We start from the raw sequence: 25,163 nt of genomic DNA, 5'->3' as shown, positions 1-25,163 counted from the left end.
TCCTCACCACATTCTCCCAGGTAGCCTGGCCCCATCTCCACATTTCTGCCCCCCCATTCTCCCATCTTTCTTCATTTCAAATGAAATTTTTGATTTCTGATAACTGAAATTTCAGTGAGCTAGAAGGATACCTTGCTACAGATGGGACGTTTCTGAGGAGGGTCTAGGTTTGAGGTTTGTGGTCTGTGAGATTTAGCCTAAGTGGCCTGTGAGGTCTTTAATCCAAGAAAAGTAAAAATAAAACAAAACACAAGCTGAAAAATCCAAGCTCCCCTTGTCTAGAAATACGTGTGGTAACTGGTTCGGTGAGTGTGCAAGGGGGATGCGTGTGTCCAGGGAGCCCTGCTTGCAGGGAACTTATCCTTTCCAAATAAAAGCTGCACTTGTACTGAGAATGTATTTGCCCTACTTTAGAAGCTCTGGAACTCTCTCAAGTCACTAAGGAAACAAAAACTTTCAAACTGAAAGCTCTTCATACAGCTTCCCTTTAGGATCTGTTTGGTTCAATAAAGGAAAAGTAATTTCCCTGGAAGATTTGTTATGCATTTCCAAAAGGTAGACATTTACTCTCTCCTCATCAGCAGGATTAGGCTCAATTATGTCATTAACCTTCCAAACATTCCTTGTGGATGGCGGTGAATTTCCTAATAACCTATGGTCAAGCTGAGGTCAGAGGCAAACAAAAGGTTAAGTGTGGCTGGCTCTAGGGTCATATAACTTCAGAGGCAAAAACTGTGATTGGAATCCTGGTTCCCTGGCTGATCCCCTCCCCGCCACCCAAGCTGGGGTGCCGCTTCTGATGCCGACAGAGACTTGTAGCTCTGGTGTTCACAGGCATGAGGAAATCTCAAAAAAGATAGAAAAATGATCAGGAAACCAGAGACAGAAAGAGAGGCCCCTTAGCCTGCTCCATTCCGGCGAAGGCTGGCCCATCAGGGACCCACGTGCACAGCTCGGGCTTCGTAGAGAAATTCTGGACCATGTGGTGGGGGGTATTCAACAAAGCCAGGGCAGCATCAACCAGCACAGACCAAACAAGGTTCTTGCAGCGGAACTTGTTCACGCTCTCTGCCTAGGAAATAAGCAAAAATTTGTTCTTCTTATGTGAATTATCCAGTTTGCAGCTCAGACCTTAAGCTTACCAAGTTAAAACAGCTCTAACTGACTGGGATTCTACCGCATGCTATACACTCTATTGGATGTTTTACATGCATTTTCTTATTGAATCTTTGTAACAACCCTGCAAGGTATGTACTGTACCACTGAGAACACCAAGCCTTCAAAAGGCCAAGTGATTCACCAGAGCAAAGAGTGGAGCAGGGACTCTTACTAACCAGGGTCTGGCAGACTGCAGAGTCGACGCTCTTTCTGTTGTGCTTTAGTTTTCTTACAAAGAAACTTTCTGTAAATTAAGAGCCTGATCAGACCATTCCTCTCTCTCTGCAGACCACTCGCCTACAACTTTTGACAGCTGTTTTTAGCTGGGACTGATTTCTTTGAAGTGAAATCATTCAATCTCGTGAATCAGTTTGCTGTTCCTGTGTGTGCTGAGGAAAGACCGTCCATACATGCCGACCGTGACAGCGGCTGATCTCTGCATCTCCAGGAGATACACAAATTAGGACCTTCCATAAAAGGGAAATTGTACCTGGAATGATAGATTCTAATATCCCCAGGAAAGTAGTATTTAATGTTACACTTGCTAGAAACATAATAAAACCATAAAAGCTAACCTTTAAACATGACCCCTGCCACATCCTCCTCCTGGTACCTTTTTCTCCATGAACCTCGATTTAGGATCTGCCGCTTCTCTCCAGAATCTAGCGAGTCCAGAGCAGAGCTTCTCAGCCTCTGCATGATGGACGTTCGGGGCTGGACACTTCCTTGTTGGGGTGAGGGGGGTCCTGGCCTGTCTACTGTGAAATATTTAGCAGCACCCATGGTCTCTACCCATTTAGGTGCCAGTAGCAATGCCCTTCCTAGGCATGAAAATCAAAAATGTCTCCAGATGTTGATGAATGTCCCCTCGAGGACAAAATTGCCCCCAGTTAAGAATCACTGGTCTCAGTCATGCACTTAGTTACCAAAAGGCTCTAGGAAGCTCTAAATGGAATGTTACCGGAAAGCCCTGAGATCATTTTCAGGATACTACAATGTTTGCACATCTTAAAAGGCTAATATTCTGGACTCAAAAGAAAAGTAAATGGCGTTCCCCAGATGTCACCTACAGAGATGGACAGTAAAGAAGTTTCAGTGTTAGAAAATTTCACAGGAATCCGCCATCCATGTCCTAGGTAGTAAGTGGACTTACCCACCTCCCCCAAAAAACATTCTAGGATGAAAAGGGTCCATCTTTGAAATGCGTGCCTGTGTATACACTATTTCAATGGAATCTTCGTAACCCAGATTAAGTTTGAGAATGAGAAAAACACAATTTTCCATATCTACCCATTAGGCTAACTTTTTTGGTGCAAATAAACCAGAGGAAAAAACTTGAAGGTATACAAATAGCTTCTCTTCTCAATTGTATTTAACACTTAATGCATAAAAAAAGTATTCTCTAAAAATGTGGGAAGGAAATGTCTATTGTTAACAGCTGTTTAAGTCTTCTAAAATTGCTTAAATTCTGCGTTTTTCTCTTCATTTCTTGGCCTTAATGAAGCCAGAAAATGAGGGAAAAGCTGTACAGTGTAGCAATATAAATATCAAATTTAGTTACATTTCATCTTCCTTTTCACCTTTGTCTATTTTACTCTTTTTCATAATCTGGCTTCAGTCAGTTACACCAGGGATTAATCAATGAAGGCTTCATTTGGCTGTCAGAATTTTCTGTGACTAAACACAAAATTATAGGCGAAATACAAGTAAGTATCTCCACGCACTGCAGTGCAGAGCCAGCGATGGGAGGGCAGGGTTGGGTGGGGCTGGAGATGGACCGATCTTCAGGTAGAGGACCCAGGAGCTACCTGGTCGCCTGAGGAGTCATTCCACGTTGTTAAAATAGAGGCAGAATGTCCTGAACTCTTGAAGAGCATGCAGAGAAAAGCAGTTTATAGTGACATAAGTATATACCTACACAGTGATTTAATCCTCACAACAAACCCTAGAAGTAGGTTGTGATTATCCTGATTTTTCTGAAACTGAGGCACGAAAATGTAAGTGGCTAGTTCAAAGCCAAAGAGGTGGAGCTGAGATTTGAACCCCGGCAGCCGGACTCCCAAACTCACTCAACCATTGCATGGGATTGCCCTTTAACAGACTGAAAGCAAGGACCTAGGAAGGAAATGGGATCATTTGCCCCAAAGACGCATAAAAGGAGAGATCAATTTAAAATATGACCCACTGAAGGAAGACCTGGCAATTATTCTGTTAATTATATGTCAACGGAAGGAAATTCCTTTGGAGGAGAAGGGGGCCTGAAATGTCCTCCTCTGCCGTCTACGGCCATCAAATTAACCGTGTAATTGCCAAATGCCAAACCCACTTGGCAGATTCGGCCATGCTGTTACTCTTCAAAGATGAAGAGTTTGTAAAGGAGCACCCCCCACTTCCACACCCACTGCAAAGCACCTCTGTGGGGGAGGCTGAGTAATTAATTACCTCAGCTCTGGAGCGAGGGGCTCCAGCCCCCTGAGGGGACTCTCATGGCCGCCTCGCAAATACTGCTGGTGGGTGGGGCCCCAGCTGCCCCCTGCTCTGCCGTTTCTCTTTCTTCCGTCCTAGAAGTGGCCTCAGAAGTCACCCCATTCTCCCCTGCCTCCCCTGCCTTCTCAGCTCAGATGTTTCCGAGGCTCTGTCCTCAGCCACCCTCGCGGATGTAATATGACCTTCCTCCTGAAGAGAAGCTTCCAGCCCGACCGCTGTCCTGACTTCCACATGCATATTCCTAAGCTCCCACTGGACGGTTCATTCATTTGCCCAAAATAGGACTCGGATGTTCCCCCTTCAGAAAAAGAAAAACCCTCACAACAATTTTGTTGCTAATCACTGTTGCCTCTGTCACCCAGATGTCCCCACCACGTCCCAACATGGACTTAATGCTGATTTCAAGGCCTGTCACTTTTGTCCCCTCTTCCCTTCATTTCCCTAGGCTTCTAGACCTCTGTGACAGGCTGCTAGACCTCTGCTGTCCAATACTGGGGCCACGGGCCACACGTGGCCATGAGGGACCCAAAATGTGCCTCGTCTGAAATGAGATGTGCTACTAAGACACACTCCATTTGAAGACTCAGTAGGAAAAAGCAAATATAAAATATCTCCTTAATAACCTGTATATTTATTACATGTTGAAATCATGATATTTGTAATCTACTGGGTTAAGATATTAAACTATTTCACCACTTTCATTTTATATTTTCTAATGTGGCTGAGTAAAGGCCTCCCAACGAGATCAACACCTGAATCCCCAGAACCCGTATGTCACCGTATGCCAAAGGAACTCTGGTGCTGTGCTTAAAGGAAGGATTTTCAGGGTAGAGGGTCACCCTGGATTACCTGGCAGGCTCAGGGTATCACGAGCTCCTCATGAGAGAGAGAGGGGGAGACCCGACTGCAGAAGGTCTGACACTGCAGGAGAAAGGGGCCACAGCCCGAGAATGCAAGCGGCCTCTGCAAGCTAGAGGGAGACATTTTCTCACCTGAAGATGCCAGAGGGAAACAGCCCAGCTCATGCCTTGAGTTTAGACCCCTGACCTCCACAGCCACGAGGCAGCAAATTTGTCCCTTTAGGCCACTACTTATGGCAACGCGTCACAGTAGCAATAGAAAAGGAACACGTGGCTGCAAGGGAATTCACACTACCCGTGGCTCCCCGTGGGAGCTCACACCCATTTCTGCAGGACTGCACACTCTACAGTCTCCTGGCCAGTCCGTCCTCCTGGTAGGTCTTACGCTGACTCTCCACCGCTTAAACGTTGTAGGGGTGACACAAGTGGAGAAAATGAAGCCCAAATTCTTGTTGGGCTTTCAACTCTCTCTGCATCACTTCACGCTTCCCAGTCTGCAGTTTCGTCAGCGCCACACCCCTTAAACATTCATCCTTCAACCAGTCCAGTCTACCCCTGTAGTCCCAAATTTTCCTTATTTTCCTGTTTTTGCCTTCTTTTCCAAGATGTTCCCTGTACCCTAAATGCATTTTATTTTCACATATGCCCATCAAAATCCTGTCCAGCCCTCAAACTTTACCCTGAATCCCCATTCTTCAATGCAGCCCTCAGCAGTTCCCAGTAGGTGTTACAGTCACCCCCACCACCACCCCGTATCTCCTACTGTGTGATCACCTGCCTCACAGCATTGCTGTGACCCGACCTGGAGCAGAGATGGCCCCTCCCTGGGGCACATCCAAGGCTGGAGTCCACTTCCTCACCCTTGTCCCATGTCCACCACACGCCCTTCCTGTCCCAACAACCTCAGTGTGGAAATCGTGGGGTTGGGTCGAGAGGCAACTCTGGGTTTCTGCCCCACAGCTGTCGCGTGGGTGCTGAGGACTGGTGTGCAGACACCTCGGAACTACTGAGTGAAAAGATCAATGCCTCGTTGATACAACCTTAACTGTACCCATAAGCTGATGAGGGCCGGGACGGTCATTTTTCTGTGGTTGAGGTCTTGGAAGACATTGTCTTTTCTATGAGTAAAATATTTTAATAAGCATTAATTTCAAATTTCATTCCTTTAAAAATATACATTGGGGGAGAGGCCAGATGAAAACATTATGCGAGGGCATTACAGGTCCCTGGATTATCGGCAGGGGATGACAGCTCTCTATTCTTAGTTCCCTGAGTGATACCAGCCGTCCACCAAGAGAATTCGGAAACATTTCCCCAAAGGACAGTGTGTTAAATTATGCCACTTCCACAGCCTGTTGAAAGTCATAGCCTAAGGCTTGTGGCCTGAAATTTCTGCCTTCAGATGGATCAGGTTGAAATTGGACATAAACTTAAGAAAAGTATCTTACGTTCATAGAATGACATACAGGCCGTAGTATCCTGGTCGCTCTGCACAGTAACTTTGGCAGGTTGGTAAACACGTACGTCTACCCCTGTTTCAGAGCTGATGAAGTCCCTGATGCTCGGATGCGGGACAGGGGAAAGTGAAACTCATGTTCTCACACACGATTAGGAAACATCTCAAATGTAGCCAAGTCACAGACCGTTAGATGTAAGGTGAAGTCAAGGATCCGTCTAGTTCAGTACCCTGGCCTTACCGACAGAGGTAAGACCAGGAGGTACTTGTTTCCTCTTATCACTGGGCGTTTGAACCTTTGAAGTGTTGTCCTTCCTGGTCCCACTTCATAAAAATACTCTGCCAGCTATGCCTCCATCTCCCAGCCTGAACCCTACATGGAGGCGAATTCTCACCCTGCAAACCTTGACTAACTTCCCTGAATAAGCTGGGTTCCTCTATTCCGTGCTCTGCCTGCACCATTGACTTCTCCATAGAACTTACCACTCCAGTGATTGTACTTTTATTCATGTAATTCTTTAATTATACATGATTGCATAATCAACTTAATGCCTGTCTTCCTCACTAGTGTACAGGCTTCATGAAAGCACCATTCAGCCTCTATGCGAATGCCAAATCTGAATAAATGTTTACTAGATAGACTCATTTATCCTGGACTCGGGTCTCAAGCCCTCTTTACCCCCTGCACCTCGGCGGCCCAGCTTAACCCTTCTCCACTGAGAGTCACAAATCGGTGGAAATCTTGAGGATTTTGTTCAGAGTTTCTTAGTTAAGAAAAAGTGGAAATTCCACACACAATCTGAAAGGTCATGCATCCCTTTCACAGCCATAGGTCCCATGCCTGTTAGAACCTGCCTGTGGAGAGCATCTGGGTCAGTAACCCATGATCTCCGGCAGAGGCCAAGAATGCCAGGCCTCACTGAATGGCCAGTATGAATAGACGCCTCCCACTGCTCACGGCTGAGCGTCTCTGCCTCCAAACGAGGGGCGGAGTTGCAGAATGTCTCCCTTCCACCACCAATACCTGAAGGAATCTTCAGGACAGACATATCTGGCCACTGCGTCCCATCACTACGCGGGGACCCACAGCCACACAACTCCAGCCCCCAGATCACGCAGAGGTCGATTCTGGGTGAGAGATGTGTGATTCTGCTTCTGCGACATTGCTCCCTGAATATTCCGTGAGGGAAGCTGGTGGCCACCTGGGAGCTGAGCGAGGGACTTGCCTCCCAGGGGCCGACGTCTCTGGGACCCGCTGGCTGAGGTCTCCAGGTCGGCCTCCCTTCAGTGGGTTCTCTCCAGAGCCCTTCTGGGGCCTCCGAACAGCCCGAACCAAAGCCCCACGTGTGTTACCTGGTCCAACGGGCATACTTCTATCAGTCTGTCTGCGTTCACATTGTTCCCAGCAGGTTTCAGACCTTCTCTGTATTGAAGTAGGAAAATGGGTCTGAGAGGAAAACTTCCCCTAATTCCAGTGACCAGAAAGATCTGTGCCCCAGCTTCCATCCAACAAAAAATACCCTGTTTGAGTTAGAATGACAACTAAATCTTCTAGGTGTTAGAGACCCTTGAAGAGCCATTTAGGAGAGTGGAAAACATCACAAGGTCTGCAGTAAGAGAAACTTACTTAAATTCCACTATTTACTGTCTGGGTCACCTCGGGCAGATGTCTTGGCCTCTCTGGGCCTCCGTTTCCTTTTCCATTAAACGGGGATCAAAATACCTGTCTGATGCAGTTGGTGTGGGCTTTAGAAACAAACTACTGGATGTAAAGTGTCCCAGCACAGGGCAAGCGGACCAGACATCACTGCTTACAAGCTTCCTTCCAAAGGCTTGGGAGAGGACTGGGGAGAGAGAGGACTGGGGAGAGAGAGGATGGGGCTGGACCTCTTTACACATGTAAAAGAGAAGGAGGGAGAGTCTAGGGCCCGGTGCCCATACATTTACTCAGTACAAGAATTATTTCTTCCAAAGTATGCTCACACCTCACATCAATTCAGAGTCATGCTCCTATGGATCCGTGTGTGCAACTACGCTATCCGCCAGCCCCTTCATAAGGAAATTCAGGCACCAAGGAAGTGACCTTCCAGGTTCCCCCAGCAAGTCCTCAGAGAAGTGTCAAGCAAGATGGAATCCATCATACAGTAAAAAGGAAAAACGCTAAAAGGGGGTACATTTTTAGACGTCTCAATATATCAAAAGACCAATCTAACAGCTCTTCTTCAGATAGCGGACACTCAGCTAGGTGCTTTATGCAATGTTTTCATTCAACAAGTATTTGTAGAACATTCTCCACAAGCCAGGCACTCTACTAGACACTGAGAATATAATGATATGCAAAAGGAAATATGGCCTCTGTTTGCATAGGGTCCTGTGGAGCCAGGCACCAATTAAATAGTCACACAAAAAAGTGAATAATTACACACTGGGATAAACACTATGTTAGGAAAGTTAAATAGTGTATTGTGCTCTACACAGTAGAGTGTATAATGGTATGTAAGGGACAGCTTCCCAGCAGAAGTGGCATCTGAGCTGATCTGTGAGGATGGGTACTAGTGAACTGGATGACCAAGAGGGAGAGAAATCTCTTGGCAGAGGAAACAGCAAATGCAAAGACCCTGGGGCGGGAGAGGCATGCCACATTCACGGAACGAGGTCCAGTGTGGTCAGCTCACAGACAGGGAGGAATGAGGGCAAACGAATCTGGACAGACCTTGCAGGCCTGGTGCCCATCACTGGAAACTAAGATTTCTCCCCCAAAAAATAAGAAGCCATTGAATCAATCAATCAATTAATTAGCTATTGAGTGTTTCAGGATTTTTCTGGGATATCATCATACCACAAACATCTACATAATATATAGTGTATAATTCAATCTGCTAGACTACTAAATACATACTTTCTGTATATAATTCATAATCCAATAGCCCTTGTGAGTTAATAGCTGCCAGAGAGGCCTGAACCTTTTTATCCACAAATTCAGTGCAGACTTTCAGAATCAAACAGGCGTGATGTTACATATGCTACGCTGCTCAACACATGAGTTCAGTAGAGATGGAAAACTTTTTCATGACGCTAAGACAGACCCCTGCTTCTCATATATGTTATTATAAAAGTCAGACATTTTGAGGTATAAACTGAATTTTGGCTTCAAAAGTTCTCAAGTTAGCTACATGTGTACTGCTCCACATGAGCAATCTGGACGTTCACATGGTGAGAATTAAGTATTTCTCACTCAGTATAAACTGTGAAATGCATTTGAAAATAGAGTTTTCTATTAAAATTAGCGGGGTTTTTTTCATACCTGGCTAGCAACTGCCATCTTGTCGCACAGTCACTTTATTTACAGCGTGGAGATGATTGAGCTGAGCCGGTGCTCTGACCTCCAGGGTGAGACGGGGCAAGATCAGAGTGCAGGGGATTGGAAGACCTCCTTGAGGCAAGGCTTGGGAAAGCGGAGATGCAGGCTAAGTAAGGTTTCCAAATGCAAGGAATGCCATCACGAGCCCATAACCCCATGAGGCTTTTCACCTCCCACCGCACGCAGACGTTTCCAGCGTTTCCGAGCTCAGTGAGCAGGACCTCTCTGCTCTTGAATTCACTTCATTTCTCTTCAATTCACTTCATGAGTGGCATGCCACTTTTTTAATTAACAGGAATTTATTGCAAATGTTTTCCATTTTAAGACTGTTTAGACCCCTTTAAGGTAGGCAGAAGCGCCCTCGGCTTTGTACCAAGGTGCTCACACTCTTTATCCTGGTCGGACGAAGGACTCGGGATTAAATATACAAAACTGAGCAAGAGATGGAGGAGAAAAAAGATTCTGGGTTAAATATCCAGGGTCACCTGTTTTCAGGATCATGAATATACGGGTTCCTACGAAAACTACCTGTCAGTGGAAACCAGAACCGTTTACAGAAACGGTTCTGTACCAGCTTATTAATAGATGTTTGCTTAATTTTGAAGAACACATGTCATCGTGTAGTGGATTCCTAATTTCTGAGCTAGCAGCCCACCCGGGTCCTTTATTCTTTCCTGTGCACCTTTCAGCCATGTGATGATCATTACTGTTTTTCTCAGAATAAGGTTTGGGGAAAGGAAAGCAGCAAAGCGGAAGCAAATCCCTCTGGTAACTTACCAGCAGCTCTGAGACAATTTGGCCAGATAGGAACTGAAACTCCCCAACCAGTGGGATTTCTGCCTCGCCTGCAGGCAGCTGTGGTGCCCTCCCTGCCCACCACTAGTGTGTCTCCTTGAGGCCTTGACCTGCATCTCTTTGGGGTTTAGAGAAGGACCCACAGCCCAAGAAACACTAATGGCTCAACCCCCATGGCTCCATCATCTGTACAACACAATTCAACACAAGAGGTTGTGGGTGTCACGGAAACACACTGAGTCTGAGTCACGGAAGCCGGGTTTGCAGCTCTGCCCCTGCTGGGAACTTGACTCACGATCTTCAACAGTGAAAATTCAGGGCAAATTCCTTCCACCTTCCACAACTCCCCTGCATAGGCTGAGAGTCCGTCCTCCCTGCTGGTTCACAAGCAGTGTTTGCATCCCTGTCATCGGGACTCTAGTCAAGGCTTGTAAACATCCAGACATCTCTTCACCCACTCCCAACACTTACCCCACTGCACTTGTTTCCTTAGAAATAAATAAAAATTCATTTTTATCTCCTTAGTGACTTGAACAGTGCTGGACACAACGAATGTCTGCTGCTGAACTGGATGGCCGTGAGTTCTTATCTCTGCTGTATTTAACAAACTCTCCTTTTCTTACCTCTAAATATCTCTGAGCACCCCTTCAGGACTTCTTTTCCTACAGGCTGTCTTAAACTAGTAGGAAATTCAGCACTAACATTGAGATACCCAATTCCTCTTGCTCACGTAACAAGATGGGTCCTTGAATGAACTTGGCCCCAATTCTCTCATCCCACAGCAGAATAAGTGTTGCAAACAGCCACAACAGTGTTGCTTATCCCATATGCTTGCCATCCCTTATCAAGGAGCAGGCTCTACTTTTACAAGTTCTCTCCCCTTGAAGCTCGCTTGCGATCACTGAATAGCAGAGCACTGGTAAACTGATGCTATTGCGATTTCCAAGGTAGTTTACAAGAGGCAGGACAGCTTTCACCTGGCCCGCGCTTAGGACGCTTGCTCTGAGCATCACTAGGATTGTCACACAGCAAAAGGCAGCTGGAAAAGTGCTTGGCAGGAACAAACTACACGGCTCATCTTGCTTTCCAGTGGATTCAAAAGAAAATGCAGAGCTTACATGCATTCAAACAACTCCCATCTTAAAAACTTTGTGATGGTAAAAAATAAAATTTTTAAATAAAAATAAATAAACCAAACCGAGCACAGACTGACTTTCAAATAGAGTCTTTGGCATACAAGATCCTTTCCTGTCTTACTTCCTCCTATCTGGAGTCTTAAAGTAGTCACGTTTTCTACCTTTACAAGTCTACATATTTTTTAACTCTATTTTTATTTCTATTTATGAACAAGTCCTCGCCTGAGTTCAACTCTTATTTTTGAAAACGTTTTCATCATAGGCAATAACAATACATACTACCTACCACTCAGTGTTCCAACCACTTCCTGGAGAGAGAGGCCACGCAGGCATGTGGCCCTCCCTCCAAGTTACCGCACGCAGTGGTTTTCCAGACATTTGCCACCGCATAACGAGTCACTGCTTTTCCAGCCCCTGATGTTTCCTTGATGCCCAGTTCCTGCCAACTTCTGCCCAACCACTAATCCAATTTCACATCTTCTAGGCTTTGTTAAGGCAGAACATCCCCCGGAGTAGCAGTGTATGGTAATGCTGCTACAGACGAGTAAACTCAGTGGTTCAACCAGTGGTGTCCTGGTGAAATGACCCCCCAAATAAAAGCCCTGGCTTACAGCATTTGCCACTTTCTGTATTGTAAATGTTCCACTCATAGATTTCAAGCTAGCAGTTTGGTATCATCCAGCTTACAAAATTCCTTAAAAGGTGACAATCGGCTCCTGCCAGCCTGTGTAAGCCAGAGACAGTACACGAGAGGGCTTCACCCGGTGTGTGAAACCCGGTCAGCCGGGGCAGAGCGTGAGCAGCGAGCTTGCTCCACAGGGACCCGGAGGCAAACAGCCTGCCGGGCTCGGCACATGGTTCCCAAGGTCACCTTGACGCCAATATCCGGTCAGCACGCAGGGAGGAAGGAGAATAAGAGGCTCCCAAGGCAGGATTTTATGGGTGAGGGGCTGGAAGGGATGTACATTCTTCCAGTCACATCCCATGGGCACAAATTGAGTTCATGGTTACACGTCACTGTAAGGGAGGCTGGGGAACGCCGTCAAGTTGTTGTGGTGGAAGAGAAAACAGGTTTGGTGACCATCTAGGCAGACTCTCCGCATTCCCCTAGACTTGAGCTCCAGGACAACCCATCAGGAGTATCGTTAATATCCTGGCAACAGTCACTCAACAATTCCGTTTCGTTAGCCACAGAGAAGGAAACCACAGTCACCTCGATATGAAGGATGATCTAACGTTGCAGGAATCATGCACCATTTATCACTGCAAGAACTGAGCAAATATCTCTGCTTGGCATTGGAAGGGAAGTGAACAATACACCCTGTGTGGCCAAGGTTCTCTCAGGTTCATAACAAAGGTCACTTGGCCAAGTCACAGTGACAGAAGTCTTAGCTTTCTCCTCTGCTCATGCAAACTCGGACGGGTGGAATGACAGGAAAAGCACTGAACGCCGTGAGGAGACGCTTCCTCATGGGACCAGCTCTGAGACAGGGTTTCAATGGTCTGGGATTCCTACCCAGCCTTGTCACCTTCAGCCCTCTGATTAGAGTCCTTTATGTGAAGTTAGAATAATTACACCTAATTCACAGAGTAGTGATGATTAATTTAAATAATTATTACTAAATATTGGCATGTAATAGGTACCCCAAAAATGTTATTTCCTCCCCACCCCCCTACCTAATGGGGGGCACACTTGGCTGCATTCTAGCAACAAAATCAACTGCTGGTACCCTTTATATGAAGCACCTCCACCCCTGCCGCGACCCACCACGTGCCCTGCAGCTCCTTCTCTTCTCTGTCCCCGGGAAAGCCTCTGCACCCTTTCTGTCTGAGTCACGCACGGCTCTCTGCTAACCTGACCGCTGTGTTTAGTCATTCTTCCACACGTGATGACCTTATGACTGCCACAGTCACTGGGGAGAGACCGAGATGCGAATAGCCTGCACTACCGGGGGAGTCCCACTCGGCCATCACCCTGCTGTAATGTGGGTAGCACCTCCCCCTCTAGGGAAGTCTTCAATAGCAGGAATTTCAGAACACCTTGTGGTGGAGTCACAGAAAGAAGGGATTTTTCTGAGATTCCACCCGACAACCACTTATCTGGCCCTAGATGGTCTCTGACTGACCCGTCTCCCTGGACTGGCTCTGTAAGACAGAAGGCTTTGTACTTTGCCTTCCCCCAGGTAACTGGGTCATGTCCCACCCCATCCCCACCCCCAGAGTACCCTGTCCTCTCTTGCTGTCTAACTCTCATGGTCTAACTACATGTAATAAATTCTGTGGGCATGATCCCACAGGGTCAGGGCCATTTCTCCCCACTTACAATGGCGATGATTGACCTGGGAAGCAATAATTAAGTCTGGGTATAGATAAACAACAGGCAGACTTGCACAGCCAAATTCCTCATTAGGGTCCGGTCAGAGTTAAAACTAATGACAAGTTGTGTCAAAAATAATGACACACACAAACCCCTGGCTTGAGTGTGTTTGGCTCAAAGACAATCACTTCTAAGCAGAAAGCAGGCTTCCTCTGCATTTGATGTCATGAAATGATGGAGTTTATGCTGCCAAATTTGTGAGCTGATGCATATTTATATTTCTGTTTAAAAAGTAGAGTGTTAAAGTATTTTCCCCTAAAGAGACACTGAGTTGATCAAAGATATATGATTGTCCTAATTCTCTTCAAACATAGAACATTTTTTAAAAGTTATAACAGGAAACGTGTCTATGATTAAATAAAATTGAAACTCTTAGGAAGATTGCAATTTGAGATTTGTATCTTTTTGATGGGACTGATCTCAGAGCATTTTATTACCGGGTCAAGTCCATTTTTGCATAGCATGGGTTCTGCATCCAGGACCCAGGACACCACAGGTTTGCCTTTCAAAATATTCAACTTATGGACTAAAACTCCTCCAGCACTGAGCTAAAAAGCATAGAAGGTTCTCAAGTGCGGCCCTCCGCCTCAGATCCTGTGCATCGCAGGCACCGGGCACCTGGCCCGCTGGCTCCAGACCAAGGAAGTCGCTTCAGAACAAGCCGGTTCGTCTCTGGGGTCATTTAACCTTCACTCCTCAGACAGAGCTCGTTTAAATATTTTGTGCTTGAGAGCCAGTTCGGAGCCCCCTTGTTCTTGGGGGGCTCTCTAAACCTCTTGTTTCTTGTCTGATGACCCACAGAGGACCCCTCTGATTAGAACAGAGGAAGCAGGTGAAGCCACTCATAAGCACTTTCCGTGACATCTCCCCTGCCTTTCTGCCAGGACATTTGAATCATTCAGAACTGATCTCATTTCCCCAGTTGACGTGATTACCTGAACCGAGTGTACCAGGAGGCCTAGACAAGATGCACGGGGTGGTTGTGAACTAAAACTGCTTATTCCTTAAGATTAGAAGATACAGTAATCCTGCTTCCCAGGCCCGAGGCATCAAATTTCTCTGGTCGAGGACTTCCTCCAAACTGGAAGGGAGCGCCATTCAAAACCTCCTTAAAGATATTCTCTTTCCAAGTGGGGCCCAGCTGTCTGTAAGGAAAACACAGTCACCTCCCTGCTGCCTGGAGACCCGGCCCTTGGACTCCAGGCAGCATCTTGTAGGGGAAGGACATCCCTGGTCATGTTCTTAGCGGTCCTGTCCCAACGCAAGGCGCCCTCGGGATGCTGCCCAGAAAATGGGTGGCAAGCACCAGCCTTCCAACACCGATGACTCAATTGTGGGGAGCACCATCCAACCCTTATCTGCAATGGGCCTCATGACCCTCTATGAGGTCCACATCACGTCCCCCATTTTCCACAGGAGAAGAAACCCAGGGCCCAAGGGGGAGGAGGACAGGACGAGACAGGAATCCACATTGTCTGCTTCCAAGACTGCCCTGCAGCCAGCTGCCCAGGGTGCCCCCCTTCCTGGCAGCCGTGCAGAGCACCCATGGACCCGGCGTCCTGTCACTCGGCGGAGATGGCGCGTTCACTACCACAGCCAGCAGGCATTAACTTGCAACTAATGTGGGCCTCGTCAGCTTTGTATATGAGTTTTTTAATCAGACCAATCTAAATAGGACACTAGTGGGTATTTATTTTAATTCAGCCTCCGGCCCACACGTGGACAGCGCGCTGCTGCAGGTAGTCAGCAGGTCGGCTAGTGGGTGGTGAGCGCGGGCATCCTCCGGTGACCGACCCTGCTTTAGAGCAGCCAGCCTACACATATGCCTTTAAATCACAGGACTTGAAATATAACATATTACACACCCAGGTCCACACAATCAGAGGGAACCACCCCTTACTTTCTGTCGAAAATGGCTCAACTAGGTCCTGAACTGTTCAGGTAATCAAGGGCAGACCGAAGCCGCTCATCAGAATTACCGGGTTGCGTGTGATTCTCTGTGCTCTTGTAAGCCCCACACACCTGTCACTCTTTTGTGTACTTCATATGTTTGCATATATGTTTACCTTTCCTGGTTTATGGGAATGCTTGGATTTTACAGGCTCAGTAGTTTCTGTGGGCACTTCCTGTCTTAAATGAAATGGTCATTTCACAGACCACAATTTCAACAATTATGAGAGTCATCACTGAAGACAGGAGCAGGCCTCCCTGAAAGCCAGCCGTCAGTCCCCTCTTCTGCCTGGGGCACCAACAGTGTGCACGACCCGCAGCACGCGCAGGGGCGTAGGGGGCACAGAGAGAGGCTCCTCCGGGACAGCCTGTGTCACGCACTTCATTTCATTCCTCTCGCCACCAAGCCGCCATGTCCTCCTTTCCCCACTACCGAATCATCCTGAACGTGTTCTTGTCTAGGCCCCTGACCCCATCGGCACCCACTGCAGAGGAGAAATATACTAAGCTGACGGTGAATGGATCTGCTCTTCCTTCTGTGTGGAAGTAACAATGGGATGTTGTAAATCACATTCTCTGAGTCTTTTCACTGTAATGTTTCCCTTCTGCCATGTGCAGCAGCAAAGGCAGCTGGGAGCCAGCGGCACGGCGCCTGACGAGGGGGGCTTCACATGTTTGGCTGCCTGGGGACTGCGCAACGCTGCCCCTCGCTCTGTCGTGTGAATGGGCTGTGTGGCACGCGGGGCTCAGCAGACGGTCCACAATTTCCACTGCTGCTCTTGCAGGCAAGCTGGCCTCCCCTGTCACCCTCGCAGCCAAGGTTAAAAGCCCAGGGAGCAGAGAGCTGGGAGAATCAAGCGGAGGGAGGCCCGGGGCTGCAGTCGGGCCCAGCCATTGGCGCTCTCTCCCAGCGGGGGTCCAGTGTCATCCTCATTAATCGTCTGGGTCACCCACGTGAATTCATTTTATTGCCAGAGATAAAAAGCGTGCATGTTTGTGACCGTGTAACTGTGTCATGAAGACTGTCTGCTGCCAGGTGGGCTGCCTGGGTGCTGGACACGAAGCTTCTGCACGGAGAGGGGCCACAGAGTGGGGCCTGGAAGCTCGGGGGACAGTGGCGTCTGGTTCACACCTGAGGGGCCACAGAGGGAGGGGGCTCTGAAGACAGCAAGGGGTCAGGGAAGCCATAGTTGCATTTACTCTTCTTGGCGGCTTGAAAGCAGGAGCCAGGGCATTGGCTCGGCTGCCCGGGTTCTGGAAGAAGGGGAGTCAGTGTCAGGCCGAAGGTGAGAGGACCCGAGCTCTTCGCCCTTCTCCTGTCCGGGGACCAGGCAGCCACCCAGAGGTGAATGAAGCAGGAAGACCTTAGAGCCTCAAGGAAGAGCACAGCCCAGACTGGCCTCATCCATCAAGTCGTCCTTTCTGCTGCTGTCCTGAGGAAGTGTCACGGAAAACTGGGAAAGTACGGGGACATTGCCCCCCAGGGCTTCTGACACCCCCTCCCTACAGATCAATATTTCTAAAACTTAGCTGATTTCTAAGTACAGAGTGGGGACAGGTCACGTTCAAACACACTTTTACTCTGTTATGAGTTGATGCTTACCCATAGCTAATGCTTATTGGTACGTATCCTAAACATCAAACTAAGCTAAACCCATTCCGCAGGCAAAGCTCCTATAACCTGGGGCAGAGACCCGGACCCAGGCCCCTCTCATGACAAGCCCTGCAATGAGGATAGCGTGTGCTTGGCCTGAGGTCACCATTCTCTCCACCTCCCCAAATGGCCAGGTAAGGAGGCCTCGTGAATTAGCCCCGGGGCTCTTCCCCGCTGCACAGGGAGGAGATAGAACTGGCCCCTCATCCCTGCCTGCCTCCGGCATTCTGACGTGCAGTGCTGTCCCACAGTGACATTCACTTGCACTTCCTAGGGGAGTAGGGCGACCACAAAACACATCATCTAAACCAACAGCAAAAGGGGGTGTTTTTAAATTTTTAGCTAGTAAAGCAAAGTGAACTGGGACTGTCACTGGCCAACAGGACATACGCGACCCCTCCTGCTGACTAGGAAGGTTAAGCACTTCCCAAGGTTACTGACCACTTGGGTCTCCTCTTTGAGAATCCTTCCGTTCTGACTAATAATAGGAGTTCTTAGTAGAGTCTCCTTGCATTTTAATAGATACATGTACATTTTTCTATTTTCATATACATATTTATTTATAAGGATATATGCTTTTATGAAATAAATTATATTAATAAAATGCCACTTGTCTGTTTTACAGTATTTTGGAGACTGGCATAATACATGACTAACACACTTGAAAATCAGTGCTCTAGAAAGTTGCAGTTAAAATGTACCGTTTTAATCTAGATCACCTGGGAAACTTATCAGTCCATGGTGTGACATATTAAGACTTTTACTCAGAGTCCATTTTCTCATTGAAAATCTTTTTTATAAACAAGTGTTGTATTTTATTTTTAGCTGTGAACTATTGCAATTGAAATGGACAGTTTTTTCTATTGAAATCAGAGAAAAAACAATGAATACTCCTGAGCATTTTATCTTATTTGCCTCTTCTAGTATGATTTCCTTTGTTTAGACATAAAACATTCCACATCCGGTTGAAAATTCCAACATGTCATTCCCCAGGCCCATTCCTTCTGCTCCAGAGGAAACTTCTATAATGTATTGGTTTTTCATTGTCATAGGGCTTTAATAATACTACAACTTATATATAATGATGTTTTACAATATATATATATATAACATATGTGTTTTCAATACATATTAACCATTCTGTACTGTTTTTTCTAAACAGTCTGTTTGTTTGAGATTTCTCCTTGTTGATACACATGGTCCTAATTAATTCATTTTAACCTAGTAGGTTAGTAGCCACCATGATGTGACTACATCAAATCCATTCATTCTCCCGTTTGCAGACATTGAAGCCATGCACTTCTTCTCTAAAAATAACACAGCAATAAATCAGACTCCTTGTCCACACATGAGATGTTTCTCTAAGGGATATACCGAGATGTAGAATAGCTGTGTTGTAGGGAATGCTCAGATAAAATTTACAAGATGGGCCAAAGTTCTCTCCAAAAACTTCTCCCTGATGTGAGCACATTAGTAGAGTCCATAAGGGCCCCACCCGCCCCCCGGCGCTTGGCATTGTTCACTTTGCCAATGGGATGGGCGTGAGATGGACTCTCACTCTTCATTGGCATTTCCCAAATCACTGGTTGGTTTGCACATCTTTCCATGAGCTTATTGTCCATCTGAACTCCCTTGTCATAGAATTACCTTCCTGTTGCTTTTGCACATTTTCTTTGGGGCTGTTTGCCTTTTCATATTAATCGGTAAGTGTGCTTTTAAGTCAGAATGATGCTCTCTTAGCCCTCGTGCCTATTTATACTTGTTTTACCTTGAATTTAACTTTTTGCTTTCCATCTTCAACCTAAACCTAAACCGGCAAAGGGCACTCACAGCTGAAACACGCTCGGACCCACTGGGACTCGGGACCGAAGCCCCATAGCGATAGGTGGGGACATTCGCCCATTCCGTGGCCCCTGCCCTGCTCTCTTCGGAAGCTGGAGTGGCAGTGGCAGGACGGTGGGACGCCAGGGCTTCCGGGCTGAGCATTCCTGTCCCCTCTCCGGCTCACAGAAGGCTCAACACTCTGCAGACACACTGGCCTTGGGAATGGAACGGAAGTCATCGGTTCCCGGGCTCCGGGCTTCCTCCGTCAGGGAGAAAGCAGGGTGCCTGTGCAGCCCTTGGTCCGGGCCTTTCCTCAGTCCTGGAGGGAAGGTCTGGGGCGCCCAGGAGGCAGGGGTCTGGTGGGGCCACCGCGGGGAAGCAACTACAGGTAGGTTCTGGGGCTCCCTGCCGCTTGGCTCCTCGCTCTGACACCGAGGACGTGCCAAGAGCGGCCAGTCCTTTTCAAACGTCCTCAGTTATTCATCCCCTGACCAAAACTAAATAAGTTATTTTCACGAAATCATTCTGTTTTTCATGAGCATTAGCCCAGTGCTCAACATTCCCTAATCTCTCTGGACTCTAACAATCTTTTATCCAGAAAGTCTCTGTGAGGTGAATACATACCTCACAGTGTACCTGTAACCACACTTGCAAGAATTTCCTACATTCCCTCCAAACCCCGGAGAGCTCCCTGTGGTGTCCCTGAAGTCGCCTCCTGCTCCACCGATTCCATCGTGTGTGGAGACCCCGGAGGCACACGACAGAGCCACACCGGCCACCCTGGGGAAGCACGAGGTGTGGGACGTGGTCTCTGCGAGGCTCCCTCCCTGAGCCCCAGACTAGTTGTGACCCCCGACCTGTGAACGGGGTGATGCGGCCCAAGCCCGTGTGATCCCCAGGAGATGAGGTGAAATGGCAAGTGCCTGGGGTGGAGCCAGGGCAGACAAGGCTCTCGGAGAGCGGTGCTATTCTCATTTCACCCCCAGGGGCAGTGCTTGGCCCACACAGAGTGGGAGACGGGACAGTTCTTACACAGTTGCCTGTCTGTGGCGGGGAGACCATGCGACCAGCCCACATTACACACTTCCTATGTGCCAGTCACTCTTGCAAGAACTTTGCATAAGCGGTTTTATCTACCACCTTATAGACAATGTCGCAGAGGCAAACAGAGGCAAACCGAGCTCGAAAGGGCAAGGAAGGGTCAAGTTCAAGCAAACAGGGTGCAGATGCCAGAATAAACTAAACTATGCAGAAGGGAGAAAAAGCATAAACATATCAGGGACAGAGGTTCATCTGAGCACAGACAGGAACTGGGTGTGAGGAGTGGCCCAAATGGTATGGGACTTAATAGAAGACTTAGATTTTTCAAGCATTTGTAGCAATGTGGGGAGATGTGCAGAGGCAAGTGGGCTGGGAGCACGGAGCACACGTAGGCAGCACCCGACCAGAGCGTAAGTAATGGACCAGAGGTCAGCTTTGAGTCATTCTGGGCTGAATTTACTGTAAGACAAGGGATGACCTTTGCCATATCTACACTAAGAAAAGTGCGATTTTTTCAGGCCTATTAAAATTTTTACAGTGTAATCAATTTTGAAAAACGTGGCGGTGACTCATGAACATTGGCAAAGGATCCCTAGAAGCTGCACTCCTGAACCTCAAAAGTGACTTCACAGGTTTCGATGTCTTCCTAAAAATGAACTACTCATATTATTTAATGTGTTTTTTTTTTCTCTGTACAGTATGAATGTCCCTTTTCTCACTTGCATCCCAGCAAGGCTGAGCATCACACTGGGACCACAGCCGCAGCACCAAGAGCAAAGCCGACCCAGGGGGCCGGGTGGGCACTGGCCCTGCGGGTGAGATGGACGACCGCGTGGCTGCCCAGTGTCCAAAGTGCCGGGCAGCAAGCAGCAGGGTGGTCCCACAGAGCTGTTGGTACCAGGCAGCCACCCAGGGAGGCCAAAGGGAGACGGGGTGCCCCAGGAGGAGACAGCAGAGCTCCAGGGGACCCCGAGGGGTAGCGCTCAGCAGCCAAGGCAGGCCCTGAGCGTAAGAAAGGGCCGCCCTCCCCTCCAAGCAGTGAGCAATGCCGAAGAGCCAAGCCCCTGGTGCAACCACAGTCACATCTCAGCAAGGAGGTCAGTGATGTTGGGAAGTATCAGAGTCTTTGCGCCTCAGTTTATCTACTTATAAATGGGGGTATTTATGTTATCTACCTTAAAAAGTGTCTAGAAAGATGAAGTGGGTGATATATGTAAAGTACTTACACTGGGCCTAGCACACAGGGAGTGCTCAATGTATGAAAGTCTTTATTATTGTTACTAACCAGGGCTTCTGTCCCATCTGCAGTTAGTGGAAGGCTCCAGGCATCGGAAAGTAAACCAGTAGGGACAGGACAGAACTTAGTGTTAGAGGGACGAGTACTCTCGCTGACTTTGATCAGAAGTCAGACAGCAGCACCGGAACAAGACAGACTGGACATGCGGCTTTCAGAGCTGGGACACAAAGTCTAAGCCAGACTCAAAGCCAAGACCAGCAGACACAGTGACGTGACATGGAGCCTCGGAATCTGGGGTAGAGTTTGTTCACGCCTCTGTCTAGGGTCGGGTTTAGTCATAAAGCCCCGGACAGGGCAGAGCTGGCAGGGGCTGGTGAGCAGCTGGAGAAGGCAGTAGAGGGCAGGGACCAAGGCAGGTAGCGCTCTGGGGGTCCTGAGCAAGACTGCTCTGCCCAACCTGTGGTTTCTCCTCTGCCCATTCTACTCGCTGTGCAGCTGGATTTGATTGCCCACAGTTGATAGAACAATAGATGTAGTGCAAGATTTCAGATCAAGTTTTACAGTAATGAAGTAACCATGAAAACGTGGTTGTCCCAGATCTCTGCTCTCCAGAAAAGTTATGTCTTCCAGACGTGACACATTCATGAGTGGACACCAGAAATTGCTTTTAAAGTGTGTGTTTACTTGATTCTGTGCCCACAGGAATGCCTGCAATCAGCTTACAGTGTAAAGCTTCGAGGCGTTCCAGGGCATAGCATCACTCTTAGAAGGGCCTGTGTCTGGAATAGAGTGGGTTTGTAAACAGCCCCAGGCAAATGCCTGAGTGCCCCGAATCACAAGACTTTCCTTAAGAAGTGTCAGCCTGGTTGGGTCAGGTCCTCAGGACAGACATAATTATCTCTAGCATGATGCTGTTTCATACCAATACCATATATAGCTGTGGGTGTAGGCTTCGGAGGGAGCGTGAAACTGGTTTGGAGCCCAGGAAGAATGTGTGATCACAAAGACCGCTCCCATACATACACCTTTTCATTCTGTTTTACAATTCCCCAGCACAAATATATAATGGCTTTCTGGCTGTCTAGCAAGAAGACTGGTGCCTCCTAAGCTATCCTGGCACAGCTCTGAAAATTTTTAAGATGCGCTGAAGTCAGGGAAAAACTGATCTGGGCAATTAAAAGACACATAAACAAAAGATCACTTAACCAAGATGACTTGAAACCCTTTAGTAAAATCATTGTAAACTGTGCTTTGGGGAAAACAAAACAATAAAATATTACAGCAAGCAAACACATCATTGCATTCAATGTAATCTCAGAGCAATGGACTCCCAATTCTGCCTCTATAATTTTCTATGTTCTTTATTCTTTTAGCTTGACAAAACTCTGAGAAGCCAGTCTTGGGGATAGTGACCCCTGTTACAGTGCAGGGGCAGAGATAACAATGCAGTAAGTTCAGCTGAGACCTCTAGGACATCCAGGAAGGGCCCCCTCTTTGTTAGGCACCATGTACACATACAAACACACACACAACCACATAATTTCCCACCTTTCTCCAGAGCTCAGGGTATCGGTTCGGCTAATGGGGCTAAATTCTTGAGCAGGAATGCAGGGTGTGCGCTTTGTGCCACAGGAGGAAGCAGATGGCAAAGAGAGAGAATAAGGCAGCTGCACTCATGTGCCGTTCAGCGAAGGGAAGGATACACAAAACCTCCCACCCGCACCACCGTGGGAGCCCCCCATAGTCCCTGGGCCTGAAGAAAACAGCCTTGGGATGTAACACTGCCCAGGGTCACCGCTGGCTTTCAATCCACCTTCAGAGGGACTAAAGCCAGCCCACCGTGTAGGCGGGTGAGGCCAAGGTGGATCTCGCTTAGGACCCATAGGAAGAGTTTTCCCAAATCATAAAGATCCTCTGCCAAGTCAGGTGGGAAAATCAGCAGGAACAGAAACCCTGAGTTGGGTTCGGGAGGCTTTCGAGGGGACAGTAAAGACAATACTTGCTGAGACTCCATAAGCCGCAGACTGTGCCGGTCCCTTTAGTGGCTGTATTATTTCATGGCTACATGGCTCAATGATTATGTTACTCAGCTCCGAAGGAGGGACGGACGCCTGCTTTCCATTAGAAAATACAGAAGAGCACAGGCCTCCTCAAGGGTAGGCCCACCCCATGCCTTAGGCAGGAAATCCAACCCAGAAACATTTTAGCCGTTGAACAATTGAATCATGTGCCAAGTGGGGTATGCGTATTCTCCATCTTTCTTTTTGTGGGGTCAGAACTAAATACCAAAGTCAGAGCATGCTCAAGATCAAGGAATTCCTACTACGGTCAAATTAAAAGAACCAGGCTTCCTAGATGTGATTATAACAACTCCTTACATTTGCTTTTACCAAAGGGACCAAGACATTCCCCCACTCCTCCCAGAGCTGAAAGCTCAATGGAACATCACAGACAAGCAAGCAGGCAGTTGGCAGTGCTCTGCAGTAGAGGAAGCTGTGGGGGGAGCCCTGGGGGTGCACACCCTACCTTCCCAAGGGCTCCCCGGGAACTTCCCAAGAACCCTCTGGGACCTGGTGTCATTGTCACACTTACAGAGGAGGAAACCAAGAATTGGAAAGATTAAGTTCCTTGCCCACGTCAAACATATATTCAGAAGGGGAGTCTTGATCCCATTACACCATACAGCCTCCAGACATGACATTTTTACCCCTAAAGCAATCATTTATTGAGCATGACACAGATTACTGGAAAGGGCAGACGTGGTTTTCAAAGGTCCCAAACTTAATCTCAGGGACTAGTTATAGAACTCAAGGAATTTGATTCAATATTTTTAAGTCTCTGTTTTGGTCTCACCTTTTAACACCACCAAACTATGAATCTGGTTCAAATACTCTTGAGAAGCCACTGGGAATTCTGCCTTCTTATCTGAAGATCTTTTCTGCTAGTAAAAACTGCAGTTGGCCCTTAACATTCACAAAGGCCAACATCAGGAGAAATTTTGAGGCCACACCTGTGCAAGTGCCTCAGCAACATATGATTTTCTCTTAAAATGTCATCTTTCACTCACTCCTTCATTTAAGAAACATGCTTTTGAAAACCTGCTATATAAGCCAGGCAGTGAAACACAAATAAACTATTTAAGTGACCATTCAGAGCAATAAACAACATAGCTGGGCTGGGATTAGATACCAAGTGGTCAGCTAGGTATAACATTCACCAGGAAGGTGACTCATCTCGGTATATCAGCATCATTACATGTGCATTCAAATCCCTGCTCCAGGAAAACTGTAAAAGTCACGTCAGGGACTTTAGGTCATTGGTATAGGATTGAAACTACCAGCCTTAAATCTATAAATGTCAGGTTCCTGTACCTGATGCCAGAGACTTGGATTCTAGAACTGTCTGCCAATCTCCTGAACTCGCTGTGTCTTTGCTTATTCATCAGAAAGACCGGAGTTGAAGTCGGACATCTCTATGATCTCTCAGCTCTAAGGACTGATTCTGCTGCCTAGGGCAGCCTTGGAGTTGTGAATTTTGTTCTAAGGGCTGTCTTAGTCTGGTGGGGCTTCTGCTGCAAAGCACCAGAGACTGGGGGGCTTATAAACAACAGAAAGTTATTCCTCAGTGTTCTGGAGGCCAGAAAGTCCAAGGCCAAGGTACTCAGTTCTTCTATTTATAGAAATTCAGACATGATTTTAAAATACCCTGGCCTTTGGACCACACTGCAACCATCTTTCTTTCTCATTGCTTATTATTGCTTCTAAGTGTGTGTGTGAAATCTAATTCTCAGTGATCATTTTCCAGAGGAGTCCCACAATTCCTGTCGC

Source organism: Manis pentadactyla, chromosome 14 (assembly GCF_030020395.1).
Source record: "Manis pentadactyla isolate mManPen7 chromosome 14, mManPen7.hap1, whole genome shotgun sequence".
In the NCBI taxonomy this organism is placed as follows: domain Eukaryota; kingdom Metazoa; phylum Chordata; class Mammalia; order Pholidota; family Manidae; genus Manis; species Manis pentadactyla.
Note: the sequence above shows the minus strand (reverse complement) of the source record.